This window comes from Crinia signifera, chromosome 2, assembly GCF_055691185.1.
Source record: "Crinia signifera chromosome 2, ASM5569118v1, whole genome shotgun sequence".
Classification (NCBI taxonomy): Eukaryota; Metazoa; Chordata; class Amphibia; order Anura; family Myobatrachidae; genus Crinia; species Crinia signifera.
In genome coordinates, this window is record NC_139218.1 from 298,538,480 (window position 1) to 298,555,388 (window position 16,909).

Consider the following 16,909-nt stretch of genomic DNA (forward strand, 5'->3'; position numbering starts at 1 on the left):
GCTGGGGTTTTCACATGCACAATAAATGAGCTATCCTGAATCGATGACAATGTTTTCCAAATCTCCTAGTTCATATACAATTATATATTTTACTGGCAGACACATTTTAGAATTACTAATGGTGCTTTTTAATTCACTTGTGATACTGAGGAAATCTGTAAAAACCACTGTGAGGGGTTCTTAAGGACTGTAGCTGGGAAACACTGGAGTTCTGAAGCTGTTTAACATGACCATGGTTATGACTTCCGGAGCTCTCCAGATGCATGTTATGTTGACAACCATGTATCTTCCTAGAAAAAAGAATTGCTTTGGATTCATTCCTTTCTATACTTCCCATTCCATTAATATGTTATGCTTGTTTCAATGTTTATGTAACCTTTTATTTGTCATCCTGTAGGTACACATACACATATTTGCTATTTGCATTCAATTAATATATTTTTGTAACTAGATATTACATATATTACTTAATGTGGTTAAATTGCATTGAAGCCCCATCACCATTCTTGTTTTATTCAAAGTGCTGGCGTTTATATAGTAAGTTTGCTCAAGTACGTGCCTCATGTGCAGTAGTTATACTGTATTCAAAAAATGCATGTTATTCTAATAAGTTGGCACTGTGTACATGTTTGACTCATACACCCAATCATCCTGCCTCCATCTCCAACCTTGTTCCTTTCTTTCACAGGTCCCCTGTACACTCCTTAATGGGATATCATCCCTTTTACTCTTTGTAGTCCTGAGGTATGCAAATAATATACAGATATTCTCCATTACAGTACACAAGACCTAAATGACCTGAGGTACTTATGTAGTATCTGGGCTGCCGATTTTCTGATTGTATGCCTTACCTTAAGGCATACAATCAGATGCGATTCGACGCGATTTTCGGCAAAATCGCATCGAATCGCATCCGATTTGCATAGGATTCAATGTTAACAAGGTCCTGTTCATTTCCCCACTATCCAAGTGGGCATGCAGTCGGATATAAACCTGTGGCGAGTGTAGCGAGCCACCGAGCCCCGAAGCGTGGCAAGCGAAGCGAGCCCCGCGAGGGGACGCAGATTTCTTAAAAAGTATTCTGTGTCCCCTCGCGGGGCTCGCTACGCTCGCCACGCTTCGGGCTCGGTGGCTCGCTACGCTCGCCACAGGTTTATATCCAACTCCATGCCCACTTGGATAGTGGGGAAAGGAAAAGGACCCCTTTTTCCCATTGAATTCTATGTTAAAATGGACTCAGACCATTTTAACATTTAATCCTATGGAAAATCGGGACCATAGCATCGCATCGCATCGCATACGATTTGGTCGCATGCGATGCGATGCTACCGATCCGACCCGATTTCTAAATCGGATGCCCAGATACTACATAAGTACCTGACCTGAAAATGTATACTGTCCATAGATCCTTTGGACAGATATATTAGCTATTGCCTTCAATCAATAGACTTATTTCATACACAGTGTCACGGCTAAAGGGCTGGATGGAGTCGTGTGGTGCACAGGAACTGGAGACGGACCAGGAGGAGTAGGATTGAAACGTGCCGGTTTAATAACGGATTTCATAAATGATAAACTTCACTCAAATACTTCTTTAAGTGACAGTTGGATAACTTAAATAGAGTCCAGCACAATACTAATAACGGGCAGGTAAATCTGGAAACGTATACTTGATGAGCCAGAATACATAGAGGAAGATCCGGAAAGAGGTTGATTTGATGATAGAAGAAATGGATCCGGATGACTGAAAGATGATGGAATGAATGAGTTGAATGAAGAAGGACAGCGGAAAGCTGAGCAGGGTAATTCTGGGACACAAGCAGGAACAAGCACTAGGTAGGACTTGCAGCATTGGTGTCAGGAGAAAACTTCCTTGTAGAAAGATGCAGGGAGCAAGGCACCAGAGTCAGGAGAGAAAGAGCCAGGATCCAGGAAACAGCTAGGAGTTGTGAATGACTCCAAAGACTCATTGCACTGACACTGAACAGCCTAGGCAGATCCCCTATATCCCCAGGGGGCGGCTGCCATTGGCTGTCAGCGCAGGAAGAGGAGGGAACCTCCACTCTGGGCCAATCTGTCTCCTGCCCTCAACCAAGATGGCGACGCCGGCCTCCCTTGCTGCCATCCCTACCTGGAGCTGCCCCTACTCGCACGCCGCAGCCTGGGACCTGCACACGCTAGCCGGCGGCGGGCGCGGACGGGTGAGTACTGTACCCGCCGCGCTCCGTCGCGGCTACGTGTGACAGTACCCCCCCTTTTCAGGGTGACCCCAGGGCGCCTATGGGCCTTGTGAGGATTTCTCTGAAGAAATTGCTTTATCAGCTTCGGAGCGTGAAGATCAATGGAATCCACCCAAGAGTTCTCTTCGGGACCAAACCCAACCCATTCCACCAGATACTGGGTACGAGATTTGCGGCAGCGAGAGTCTATAATGCGTCTTACCTCGAATTCAGCCCCACTCTCGGAGTTAATCTTGGGCGGTTTGGGAATCCTATTTTGATAAGAGTTCAACCTTAAAGGCTTGAGGAGGGACACATGGAAGGAATTCGAAATCCTTAGGGAAGGAGGAAGTTGAAGTCTATAAGCGACCGGATTAATGACTTGGATGATAGGGTATGGCCCAATGAACCGAGGAGCCAGCTTCATAGAGGGCAGACGGAGGCGTATATGGCGGGTAGACAGCCATACCCGGTCTCCGACTTTCAATCGGGGCGCTGCCCTTCTTTTTCTGTCTGCCATCCTCTTGTATCGGGCGGAAGATTTAAGAAGAGCGGTGTGGACCTCTGACCAGATTTTAGCAAAGCGTTGTAATGAAGTGGTTGCTGCAGGAACTTCGGAAGAGGATAATTCTGAGAAATCCGGAGACCGTGGATGTTTGCCGAATACTGTAAAGAAGGGAGTGGTTCCGGAGGAAGAGTGATAGGAGTTGTTATGCATATATTCTGCCCACGGGAGAAGATCCACCCAGTCATCTTGGGAAGACGAGACAAACAGTCGGATAAAGGCCTCCAAGTCTTGATTCACCCGTTCTGTCTGGCCGTTGGTCTGGGGGTGAAAGGCAGTGGAAAACTTGAGTTTGACCTGTACCGCGGCACAGAGAGCTCTCCAGAACTTTGCAACGAACTGTACTCCGCGGTCGGATACAATCTCTTTGGGCAGTCCGTGGAGTTTAAAAATGGTTGAGATAAACAGCTGGGCCAGTACTGGAGCAGAGGGGAGACCTTTTAGTGGGAAAAAATGGACCATTTTAGAGAATCGGTCAACCACTACCCAGATTGCAGTATGACCTTTTGAGGGAGGTAGTTCACAAATGAAGTCCATTGACAGATGGGTCCATGGTTCTGTGGGAATGGTTAGAGGGCGGAGAGGACCAGCGGGAGTTGTTCTGGGCACCTTATGCTGAGCACATCTCACACAAGAGGCGACGAAGTTGGTTACGTCGTGGCGGATGGTTGGCCACCAATAAGAACGTGACAGGAACATCAAGGTCTTTTGTGCTCCTGCGTGCCCTGCGAAGCGGGAAGAATGTGCCCATGTCAATATTTTCTTGCGGAGTTCGGGGGGAACAAACGTTTTACCTGGAGGAGGAGATGGCTGTATGGATACTTGGGCGAAGACCACCGGATCGAGGATTGGACGAGGAGGTGTCTCTAGGTCAGAAGTCGTCTCAAAGGAGCGGGATAGAGCGTCCGCCTTAGTATTCGTGGTTCCAGGTCGGAATTTAATTTGGAAATCAAAGCGTTCAAAAAACATCGCCCAACGGGCTTGGCGGGCAGTAAGGCACTGAGCCTGTTTAAGAAAGGACAGATTTTTGTGGTCTGAATACACGGTGATCTTATGCCGTGCCCCCTCCAGAAGGTATCGCCACTCCTCTAACGCAGCCTTGACTGCAAGCAACTCCTGTTCCCCGATGGGGTAATTCCTCTCTGCCGGAAGGAATTTTTTGGAGAGGAAGGCACAAGGGTGTAATTCTTGATCCTCACCTTTTTGTGACAAGATGGCCCCGATCCCTTCCGAGGATGCGTCCACCTCGAGAATGAAGGGCCTGTCGAGGTCTGGTTGGAGGAGGATTGGTGCCGTCACGAATGCTCTTTTTAACTGCTGGAAGGCAGAGGATGCTTCGGGCGACCATCGGCTTGGATCAGCTCCTTTGCAAGTGAGATCAGTGAGGGGAGCAGCGATAGTAGAGAAGTTCCGGATAAATCGCCGGTAATAGTTTGAGAACCCTAGGAATCTCTGAATTCCTTTGAGCGTTGTGGGGGCTGCCCAGTCTTGGATGGCTCTCACCTTCTCTGGGTCCATCTCTATCCCAGTGGCGGAGAGAATGTGACCCAAGAATGGAATGGACGTGACCTCAAAAACGCACTTCTCCAACTTACAGAACAGTTGATTTTGGCGAAGACGTCGTAGGACTTCGGACACTGTCTGTCTGTGAAGTTGAAGATTTGGAGAGAAGATGAGTATATCGTCTAGATAGACTACGATGGAGTGGTACAGCAAGTCCCGAAAGATATCATTTACAAACTGTTGGAAGACGGCAGGGGCGTTACAAAGGCCGAAGGGCATCACCAGGTATTCATAGTGACCGTCGCGCGTATTAAAAGCCGTCTTCCACTCGTCACCTGGACGGATCCGGATCAAATTGTAGGCCCCTCGCAGGTCCAATTTAGTAAAGATTGCCGCCCCTCTGATCTTGTCGAATAGTTCTGCGATAAGGGGTAAGGGATAGCGGTTTTTAATGGTGATGTCGTTCAGGCCCCTATAGTCGATACATGGCCGAAGACCGCCATCCTTCTTTTTCACAAAGAAAAACCCGGCCCCGGCCGGAGAAGTAGATGGTCGAATGAACCCTTTGTTTAAGTTCTCTTGAATGTACGAGGACATGGCCTCAGTCTCGGGTAGCGACAGAGGATAGATGCGGCCACGAGGAGGGAATTTCCCGGCCACCAGTTCTATCGGGCAGTCCCAAGGACGGTGAGGAGGCAGGGTGTCGGCACCTCCTTTACTGAAGACATCTGTAAATGAACGGTATGGTGCGGGTATAGACAAGGGTGGAGCTGAAGAGGATGAAGGACAGTTATCCTCATGTTGTGGATGGGTCTGGTAGACCGGAAGGATCTGAGGAATGCAGGTAGACTGGCAATCTGTTCCCCAGGCCTTGACCTCCATATTGGTCCAATCGATGTGTGGGTTATGTTTAGAGAGCCAGGGAAGGCCCAGGACCATTGGATGTGAGGACTGTGGAAGAATGAAGAATTCAAGGGTCTCTTGATGTAGAGCTCCTATGAGCAGTGTCACCGGGGTGGTCTGATGGGTGATTTGTCCACTACGAATTCGACTCCCATCCACTGCAGTGAGGACCAGCGAATGATCCAGGGGTTGCACCGGCAGGGCATGTTGGGTGACAAAAGAAGACGAAAGGAAATTTCCCGCTGCCCCAGAGTCCAATAGGGCCTGAACTCTTTTTCTCCCTTGGGGACACACAAGGGTAACCGGAATGGTGGAATCAGAAGAAGAGGGAGATGGAAGCAAGACTCCTAATCGGACCTCCCTCGTGGAGATTAGGAGCGGTCGTTTCCCGGCCGCAGCGGGCAGGAAGCCAACAGGTGAGCTGAGGAGCCACAGTACATGCACAGATTCTCTCGCCGTCTTCGGGACTTCTCTTCGAGAGAAAGACGAGAGCGGTTGATTTGCATGGGCTCATCTGTTGACACCGCAGGAGGCGGGGTTGGTCTGGAAGCGGGTGTGACATTGGAAGGGAATCGAGGGCGAAGGCGATCAGAGCGATTCCTCTCAAGTTGGCGTTCTTGGAGTCGCAGATCGACCTTGTTACATAATGAAATGAGTTCAGCTAGGGTGGAAGGAGAATCGCGAGTTGCTAACTCATCCTTGATGCGGCCGGCTAGGCCGTTCCAGAAGGCAGAGACGAGAGCCTCTTCGTTCCATCTGAGTTCGGAAGCCAGGGTTTGAAATTGCACAACATATTGTCCCACTGGGCGACTGCCCTGACGAATTCTTAGGATCTCCGTGGCTGCGGAGGACACTCTGCCAGGCTCGTCGAAGATGCGACGGAAGGAAGCCACAAATTCTTCATAGTTGTTGAGGATGGGATCCACACGCTCCCAGAGGGGGGACACCCACTCCAGGGCTGGGCCCGCCAGTAGGGACACGATGTAAGCCACTCGAGTCTTGGGAGAGGGGAAATTGGAAGGCTGGAGGGTAAAATGGACGTCACATTGATTCAGGAATCCTCGACACCCCCTTGGGGACCCGTCATATTTACTGGGGGTTGACAGCTGCAGATGGTGAGGAGCAGCTGGCCCCGGAGAAGCAGCAGAGGCCGAAGCTCCGGAGGTAGGTGCTGCCGAAACTGAGGGAGCCGCCTGAGGTGGTGACAAGGTCTGGAGGAATTGAGCCACTTGACGCTGGGTAGCCTCTACTTGTTCCAAGCGAGCCATGATGCCTTGAAGAACATCCGTCATGGAGGCCTGTGCTTCACCCGATTCCATCGGGTCAGTGCAAACTGTCACGGCTAAAGGGCTGGATGGAGTCGTGTGGTGCACAGGAACTGGAGACGGACCAGGAGGAGTAGGATTGAAACGTGCCGGTTTAATAACGGATTTCATAAATGATAAACTTCACTCAAATACTTCTTTAAGTGACAGTTGGATAACTTAAATAGAGTCCAGCACAATACTAATAACGGGCAGGTAAATCTGGAAACGTATACTTGATGAGCCAGAGTACATAGAGGAAGATCCGGAAAGAGGTTGATTTGATGATAGAAGAAATGGATCCGGATGACTGAAAGATGATGGAATGAATGAGTTGAATGAAGAAGGACAGCGGAAAGCTGAGCAGGGTAATTCTGGGACACAAGCAGGAACAAGCACTAGGTAGGACTTGCAGCATTGGTGTCAGGAGAAAACTTCCTTGTAGAAAGATGCAGGGAGCAAGGCACCAGAGTCAGGAGAGAAAGAGCCAGGATCCAGGAAACAGCTAGGAGTTGTGAATGACTCCAAAGACTCATTGCACTGACACTGAACAGCCTAGGCAGATCCCCTATATCCCCAGGGGGCGGCTGCCATTGGCTGTCAGCGCAGGAAGAGGAGGGAACCTCCACTCTGGGCCAATCTGTCTCCTGCCCTCAACCAAGATGGCGACGCCGGCCTCCCTTGCTGCCATCCCTACCTGGAGCTGCCCCTACTCGCACGCCGCAGCCTGGGACCTGCACACGCTAGCCGGCGGCGGGCGCGGACGGGTGAGTACTGTACCCGCCGCGCTCCGTCGCGGCTACGTGTGACACACAGAAGGTACCTCAATTCCATACCTAAAACAAAGCGTAGGGGAGGCACATACTGTACAGTAAGTGTGTAGTCAGTGGTAAATGCATCTAACTGGTGTTTTATCTAAAGATGTGAAATATTGCACAGGTAGATGCCTTACTACAGGAGATAACACACTTAGAAAATGTTCACAAATCCTAGATATCAGGCACCACTAGTCCTCAGGCAGAGAAGTTGAGGTCTGCTTTAAACAAATTGTTGAGTGACAAGGTGAGACTCTCCTTACATCACTGCAAGAATAATTTCTACAAATGTCTTAATCAACTGACTGGGATGTTTGGCGGAGCTTTACATGCTCACTAAATCACATCTTTTCAGAGCTGTATATGCTTACAGTACATGAATCACATCACTAATTGAGTCAATCAGTTACAAATGAGAAAATGTACATGTTTTCAAAAACAAGCCTTAAACAACAAATCCCACAAATACTTTATCAAACTCACTCAGATTAAGGTACTAAATTATTTTCTCTCTGAAATTAATCTATGGGGAAGGGTTACTTTGTAAACACAAAAAGCAGTTGGCAGATTTTATGTTATGCCCCTTTCCCACTGCAGCCTTAAAACGGTATATTGCCGATTTTTGAGGGCAAAATACCGTTTAAGGCTGCAGTGGGAAAGCGCCAGAGTTGAAATACTGTTTAAAGTTAAACGGTATTTCAACCCGTTTTCAAAGCAGTGTTTTAAACGGTAATCTACCATTTAAGAGGCAATGGGAATGCATCTTAAACGGTATTCTTAATGTAAACAGGCTACAATTCAAGCGATTGGTTGTTGCCTGTGTTGTGACACTCCCCACAACCCTGAAAAGCCCATTAAAGTCACAGGCACTCATTTGTGCTGTAAAAACGTTTTGAAGAGCTAAAACGTTTTACCTGCAATGGGAATGGTACTTAAATAGAATCAAAAGCTTACCTAAGCTTGAGATGAAATAAGCACCCTGTTTTTGTAGTAAGAATTAGTAGAGCAGTTGTCATTGGTGGTTTAGTGCTAGGTGCTGGTTGGTTGCAGGTCAGGTGGGTTAGCCAGTAGTGACAGAGTAGGGGGAGGAGTTTGAAAGGTTATATAAGTGTTAGCTGAGGTAAATTATCCCTCTTGCCATTTTTGGATTCCCTGGAGATTGCAGTCCCTCTGGAGTCTGGATAGGCTAAGTATCGCTTTATTTACTATTTTTCTATATTCTATTCGCTCTAAGCTTTCTATTTCTTATTCTGTCTATCTCCGTGTATAAATTCTTCTTTTCAATTTTGAGTGTTTTATTTTTCTGTCATTCTCCCCTTTTTCAGTGTCTGGCTGCTGGCTGCAGTCATTTGCTGCACCTGCTGGCTTTCAGCGCATAAGTGTGGTAAAAGTTTTCTGTAGGTAGTGGGATGTCTCGCCCTCGCCGCAATGCGCCCCCTCCCCGGCGGCTGGTGGAAGCGGCTAGGCCGTTACAGGCCGCCGCGTCCTCCCAGGTCTCCAGGGGAGCACGCTTGTCAGCGGCGGCGGCGGTGGGGGGTTCGCGCCTGGCCCCTGCTCCCCCAGTTAACATGGCGGGAGTAAGAGGGAGGGCGCGCGGACGCAGCGGGTCGGCAGGGCGGGCGGCTGCTCGCTCTGCCGGGGGACAGGACTCTGTAATGGCGGCAGCGGTGGTAGGCACTCCGCGCCCGGCCCCCTCGCCTTCCGGCCTGCAGGCTTGGTTGGCTAGGGGGGCGCAGGGCAGGGGGTCACCTTCGGTGGTCAGCAATACGCAGAGGGGGGGCCCAGGTCGGACAGTGGGGGTACAGAGGTGGCGACTAGCCCCGCCCCCTTATCTCAGGCGGACATTTTGTCCACTGAATATTACCAGGCAAGGGGCAGTCCTACAGCTTTAGGAGCTGGGGACATGCAGCAGCGGAGGCAGCCAAGTAACTTTTCCCCTGTCAGCAGGCAGCAGGATTTTAGGATAAATGATTGGCAGTCACCTCAGTCAGTGAGAGGTGCGTTTTCACCTATTGTTAGGGTTAGATCCTCTCCTTTGCCAAGCTTCGCCCAGCCCCCACCTGCACCAGTGTTAGTGCAGGGGCCGGTGCCAGTAGTGCAGACTGCAGGGCTGCAGGCAGTGGGTGGGGTAGTGAACAATGTAGCAGCGGTCCAGGCAGCTCAGTTCAGGAGTTGGTCCCCCTATTTTAACACTGCAGCCCAGCAGCAAGGGATGCAGGGGCAGTGGCCAGTGGGGCCGCAGTGGGGTAGCATGCAGCAGCCATTTTATCAACCACAGGGTCAGGCTTGGCTGAGCACGGTGCCTGGTAACCAGGGCCAGCAGTTTTGGGCAATAAATCAGGGATTTGGGCAAGCTCCAGGTGGGTTTTATGGGGTTAGTGGACAGCAGGGTGTAATCACCTCAGCGCAGCAAAGCAATTTTCAATTGCCACCCCCACCCCCACCCCCGCTCATGCCAGAGGCCGCACCCCCCATGGTAACTGCAGTGCTTCAGCAGGTTGGGCAGGGAGGGGGGCCTGTCAGGGAGCATGGTGGCAGTGAAGAGGTTATTACATTAGATGCTGATGAAGAGAATGTTATGAGCTCTGTTCCTGTTAGTATTCCTTTGCAGGCGGTTTCGGAAGGCGTAGGGCCTGGAAGCGTATCTGAAGTCCTGGAGTCATCGAGTCAAGTCGCGGTGGGCGCACTGCGCGGCGTGGGACAGTCGGTTAGAGCTGAAGAGCAGGCGGGGCCGTCAACATCGGGAGCAGGTGAGATCTCGCACACAGCGCAGCAGCAAGCGGAAGGGTCGCATTCAGACAGTTCATCTGATTCATCCAGCTCAGATGGTAGGCCGCGCAAGCTGATGAAGTACTTTGCGCAGAAAATTAGGGGTAAGAAAAAGGGAGCAGGGGGTTCGAGAAGCGTAGCTAGCAGCGCAGCCAGGGTAGGTCCGGATGCATCGGGTGACGCGGTGCATTGTTCTAACACGGCCATATTGAGGGGTGTGAGGTCAAAAATTAGAGACAAAATAAAGAAAGGACGTTTCGTGGACATGTTTGCTATAACACATGAAGCAAAGAAAGAATTGGATGCGGCCAAGGCAAAAGGCCCGGCAGCAGAGGAGGCTAGGAGGTCTTATACCAACTGGCTGGCAGGGGCTTATGTGTTTGCAGCATGCTACACGGAAACCAGGCCATCGGAGCATATGAATATGTTTAAGTATTTTCATCTAATACATAACATGTATTCAACAGGCAGGGTTAATGCATGGAGGCAGTACGATGAGCTTTTTAGGAAAAAGCAGGATGGGCAAAAAGTTTTTAGTTTAGGGTTTAAGGACGTGGAAGTGTGGTTGGAAGTTACCCAACAAATGAGGGGGTCAAGTGAAGCAGGGGGGGGGGCGAAGGCAGCTTTTTCTTAACAAGCCCGGGTACAGTGTGCCCGGGAGGGGAAAATGCTATGCGTTTAACAACGGGCAGTGCTCAAAAGGAGCAGGGTGTAGGTACAGGCACGTGTGCTTGCAATGCAGCGGGGCCCACCCAGCAAAGGAGTGTGCAAGACCAAGGGGGCAAGCAGCTGGGAGAGGTGAGGCCGGGCCTGGCAATAGGCAAGGCGGAGTCGCCAGTTAGGATTGAGGAGTTAAAGAGGTGGTTAAGGCTCTATCCTCTTAGGGAGGAAGCAGCCTTTTTATTGCAGGGTTTTTCAGAGGGTTTTCGTTTACCGGTTATAGATAGGGTTATTGCATCGGCAAATAGGAACTTGAAGTCGGCTAGGGATTTCCCAGAGGTGGTTCGGAAAAAAGTGCAGAGCGAGGTAAACTTAGGCAGAATGGTAGGACCATACAAGGAGCCCCCAATCGCGGATCTATGTATCTCTCCGCTGGGGGTGGTGCCTAAGAGAGAGCCTGGGAAATATAGGTTGATTCAGCATTTATCTTATCCAGAGGGGGGCTCAGTGAATGAGGCATTGGATCAGGAGGTTTGTAGCGTCAGCTATGAATTGTTTGAGCATGCGTTAAGTTTGGTGCAGGGGTATGGTAAGGGAGCCCTGATGGCTAAGGTAGATGTGGAGTCAGCTTTTAGGATTTTGCCTTTGCACCCGGAATCGTTCAAGTATATGGGTTTTAAGTTAGGTGGGGAGTTTTATATAGACAGATGTTTACCGATGGGTTGTTCGGTTTCATGCTCATTCTTTGAGCGTTTTAGCAGCTTCCTGCAGTGGTGTATTAAGGAGGGTTGCAAGCAGCAAGGGGTTACCCACTACCTGGATGACTTTTTGTTAATAGGTCCGGCGGATAGTGAGGTGTGTAGTGAGTTACTTTTTTCAACCAGTGCATTGTTTTGGGTACTGGGGGTGCCAATTGCAAAGGAAAAGACGGAGGGGCCTGTTAGTAGGCTATCTTACTTAGGTATTGAGATAGACACAGGATTAGGTATTTGCAGGCTTCCAGAGGAAAAGGTGTCGAGGTTGAAAGGGCAGTTGGAAGAGTTCTTAGAGGTGAAAAGGGTCACGTTGAAGCAGTTGCAGTCATTGCTGGGGTTGTTAAATTTTGCCTGTAGGGTGATCCCAATGGGCAGAGTTTTTTGTAGAAGGTTGGAGAGAGCTACGGCGGGGGTCAGGAAGCCTCATCATCAAGTAAGAATCTCCGCGGAGTTGAAAGAAGATCTGAAAGTTTGGTTAGTTTTTGTGCAGGATTTTAATGGAGTTAGGATTTGGCAGGAGGCGGTGGCAAATGACGAACTGCAATTATTCACGGATGCATCTGGGGCAGTAGGTTTTGGAGCGTATTTTAAGGGGCACTGGTGCGCGGAAGCGTGGCCGGAGGATTGGAGGGTGAAAGGATTTACTGCTAGTATGTTGCTGTTAGAGCTTTTTCCAATAATCGTGGCAGTGGAACTATGGGCTAGGCAGATTGCTAACAAGAACATTGTTTTTTGGTGTGATAATTTGGGAGTAGTTCATTCAGTTAACAATCAGAGGTCGGATTGTCCAAGGGTAATGCGTTTACTTAGGCATCTCATTCTGCGATGTTTGCAGGAGAATATTTCTTTCTCAGCAAGGCATGTTCCGGGGGTAAAGAATGAAATAGCGGATGCATTATCGAGGTTCCAATGGGATAGGTTCAGGAGGCTGGCGCCAACAGCAGATATTGACGGTGTGTCATGTCCTTCTCAATTATGGCAGATCATCGAGCCGGCATCGAGAGTCTAGCCATGAAGGCTTTGGCCCCAGGTACGCTGAGAAGTTACTCGGCGGCTTGGAATGAATGGTCGGTTTTTTCAGCAAGGTGGGGTGAGGGTAAGTGCCAAGAGGAAGTCATGTTGGAATTCGTGTGGGCTTGCCACCAGGAAGGTAGATCTAGGGCAGCAATGTCCGGGGCTTTGGCGGGAATCGCTTATTTCGCTAAATTGAAGGGTCAAAAAGATCCTACCAAGTCATTCTTGTTGTCTAAGGCATTGAAGGGGTGGGCCAGAGAACAGAGGGTGGAAGGAGATTCGAGAAGGCCAATAGATCAGGGTTTGCTGCAGGATTTAGTCACGGCAGTTTCGGGGGTGGCAGTGGATGAGTATGAATCAACCCTTTTTGGTGTGGCATTTGTGCTTGCGTTTTTTGGGGCGTTTAGGATTGGGGAGTTAGTGGCAAGAAACAAATTGTGTGTGGTCTCTGGGGTTTTGAAGGAGAATGTGGTGATTAAAAAAGATTTAGCATTGATAAAGATTCAGAGATCAAAAACGGACCAGCTGGGTAAGGGGCGCTGGATTTCTTTGAAGGCAGAGGAGAATAAGGGGATCTGTCCGGTGGAATTAGCAAACAAATTCAATTTGGTTAGGCCAAAGGGGGGGGTTCAGTGGTTAGTGCATAGGGATGGTACGCCGTTAACTAAATTTCAATTTTCTAGTGTGTTTGGTAAATGTTTGGTGGCCTTGGGCATCCCGGAGGAAGAATATGGTACTCATTCCTTTAGAATAGGAGCAGCAACTTGCGCAGCGGTAGCAGGCAGTTCAGAGGAGGCAATAAAGAGGCTGGGTAGGTGGAGATCGTCAGCTTTTAAGGCGTATATAAGAGGGGATAAGTTATAGAGAGCGCGCTCCTGGCGAGTTTGTTTTTTAGGTAACCCAGGGCCATAAGCCGCCTGCCTTTTATGAAGGGGGATTGGATGGCGTTTCACTTTTTTCCTCTTAAAATCTGAGGTTTTGTGTTGTTCACATCCATCTGGGTAGCCTAAACAACTCAGTTTACCTTACCTTGGCTAGTTGCTTTAGATATGTAAAGTAAGTTAATTTTCTAATGGTTATTTTGTATAATTTTATTTTAGGTTCGGCTGATGTGGTGGGTAGGGTGTGGATTGTAGGGCACTCATATGTTTATTGGGCAGGAAAGCACGAGAACAGGACCAAAGGGGCTGGTAGGGTAAAGTGGATTGGTGTGAGAGGTCTTTGCTGGTTCAGATTATGGGACTTGTTATTGATTTCAGAGAAGAAGTGGGGTGCTCCAGATGTGCTGATCATTCACGCAGGTGGCAACGACTTAGGGTCGTGCAAAGGCGTTGAATTGATTATAGCGATTAAGATTGATCTTCAGGGCATAAAAGAGAGATGGCCCGAAGTAAGGTTGTATTGGTCGGAGATGATTCCGAGGAGGGTATGGAGAGGGACACAAGGAGGAGCTGCATTGGATAAGGTGAGGAGAAAGCTCAATGCAGCAGTGTCCAAGTTTATCTGGAGCATTGGAGGTTTTGTAATTAAGCACCCGGGGATCAGATATGAGCAGGCAGAGCTTTATAGAGCAGATGGAGTGCATCTTAATAGAGAAGGGATGAAGTTATTTGTCACAGCCTTGTTGGGAGCGCTGGGTATGTGAGGATTTCTGCTGGGTGGCGGACTCTGGCCTGCGGTGGCGGCCTTCGTTTTGGCGGAGAGCATGGCTCCTCGGTTGAAAGAGATTAGCGTGACAGAAATTGGCTAGCATTTTCCCTGGGAGAGAGGCGAGTCGGTCACTACCTTAGGGGAGGACCAGGTCACCATCTTAGGGAGGGACCAGTGCTCTGCCAGTTAAGGGAAAATTGAGCTACTCAGTTAGGTTACGCAGGGCGTGGCTATGGCCACGCCCATTTTTGCATTGATACATAGGCGATTGCCGAGGGCCATGCTTCTTGGGCCACTTTTGATTAATCCTTAAATTTCCAGCCATTCGTTTAAATAAATTTTGGCTGTGACCTTAATTTTCCAATTTACACAGTTGTCTGAGTCATTATTTATTGTCTACGAGTCAAATTATTTGTGTCCGAGTCTTTATTTCATTAGCGTAGAATTCTGAATGAATAAAACATATGGGTGACTTAATAGAATCAAAAGCTTACCTAAGCTTGAGATGAAATAAGCACCCTGTTTTTGTAGTAAGAATTAGTAGAGCAGTTGTCATTGGTGGTTTAGTGCTAGGTGCTGGTTGGTTGCAGGTCAGGTGGGTTAGCCAGTAGTGACAGAGTAGGGGGAGGAGTTTGAAAGGTTATATAAGTGTTAGCTGAGGTAAATTATCCCTCTTGCCATTTTTGGATTCCCACCCACCCACCCGAAGTAAGAAATTTTGTTGTGTAAGTGCAAAGGTTTAGGACCTTGCAGGAGGAGGAAAAGGAGAAGTTGCAAAGGCTGAGGGCCTTGCAAATTGAAGGGCGAAGGAAAAGTGCAAAGGTTTAGGACCTTGCAAGAGTGATGGAGGGCGGAGAGCATGGCTCCTCGGTTGAAAGAGATTAGCGTGACAGAAATTGGCTAGCATTTTCCCTGGGAGAGAGGCGAGTCGGTCACTACCTTAGGGGAGGACCAGGTCACCATCTTAGGGAGGGACCAGTGCTCTGCCAGTTAAGGGAAAATTGAGCTACTCAGTTAGGTTACGCAGGGCGTGGCTATGGCCACGCCCATTTTTGCATTGATACATAGGCGATTGCCGAGGGCCATGCTTCTTGGGCCACTTTTGATTAATCCTTAAATTTCCAGCCATTCGTTTAAATAAATTTTGGCTGTGACCTTAATTTTCCAATTTACACAGTTGTCTGAGTCATTATTTATTGTCTACGAGTCAAATTATTTGTGTCCGAGTCTTTATTTCATTAGCGTAGAATTCTGAATGAATAAAACATATGGGTGACTTAATGGCATTTAAAACTGTAATCTGCTGCAGTGGGAATGCTAAATACCGTTTAAGATTACCTGTAACTTAAAACGGGTCTGCAGTGGGAAAGCAGCATTACTTTTGCTTTATGGGTGTTAGTCAACTAAGCCTTTATAGGAGGATGGGGTTATACAACTATCTATCTGTTAAGGTTAATGGTCATCTATGAGTTTTATCAGAGTCATATACTGTACCATTAAAATGGCACCATCTTTATTCAACCTTGATGTTTGTGCCCTGCATGGAGGTCTTGGCAAGGTGAAATCAAGTGTTTGCAGGCAATCTGTGGGGCAATTTTTTCAATCCAATCCAATCACCTTCTCTCCAAAACAAAACATAAACATAAATTGCATTCATAGCAATTTTCTAATATGCAGAGCCTCCCTTTGTAAACTACATGGTATTACAAAACACTCAGTATATATCAACTGGGGTTCAGCCTTAATTGAGACCATGTTTTCCTTAAGTTATCCAGGGAAGATATGTTAAATGGCTGTATATATGGCTTCTAAGGGAAAAGTATGAGGCATGGGTCTGTAATTTTTCAAGCTAGGTCAATCAGACATTTAGCTGTATTTGTACTGTATATAAGTATATGATGGATGTGTTTCTGAGCATCTTTTAAAAGTGGCCTAGAAGAAAAGAGTAGAGGTGTAACTATGAATTTGTATATGGGTTATGGAATTGATAAGAGTATGTACTTTAGTCCAATAAGAATTGATTCTTGAGAATAACCACCAGATGTCCAGCAAGGCATCAGGGTGTCCATACAACCTCCAGCACTGATAAGAGTGGAACAAGCTTAATTGGCTCTGATTTTAGACCACTTCTCAGTATCTAGAATCTTTGACAAGGTTTTTTGTATTTCAGTAGCAGTTGGTAAATGGATACTAGTAAACATTTAAGAAGATCCATCTTTCCTATAGATTGACTCCAATAATGAGGTTTGAAAATGGATGGATCTGAACAATAAATGATACATTTGCCTAATTTCCATGAATTGAAAGAAAAGCCCCTGTGGAAATGAGAATTTGAAGGAAAGTGAAACAAAATCAGGGCACAATCACAGCAGGAAAAGGTAAAAAGTAAGATATATCTTGTCTATTATAGTGGAAAACTCCACTTCTAGATCAGTCTGAGGGAACAACTTATATTGATTGTAGGAGGCCTCATTCTAGATTTACCATCCCTGTTATAAACTATATCCAGTGCAACTGGAATATCCCTTCTATCGCAAGGTAACAAGTAGCATACTTTATATTTAGTCCAGTAAGGAAACTATGGGGGTTATTCTTAGGTCACTTATATTTGTGTGCACAATCAACATGAACTGGTCAGGCAGCTGAAAGCCAGTGATGTCATTTGCCCGCCCCCCGCATTACAGGGTGATTTCCATGGGAATGCCCAGCGGTTTCATTGGAACACCCATGAAACACTGGGTGTTCACATGGG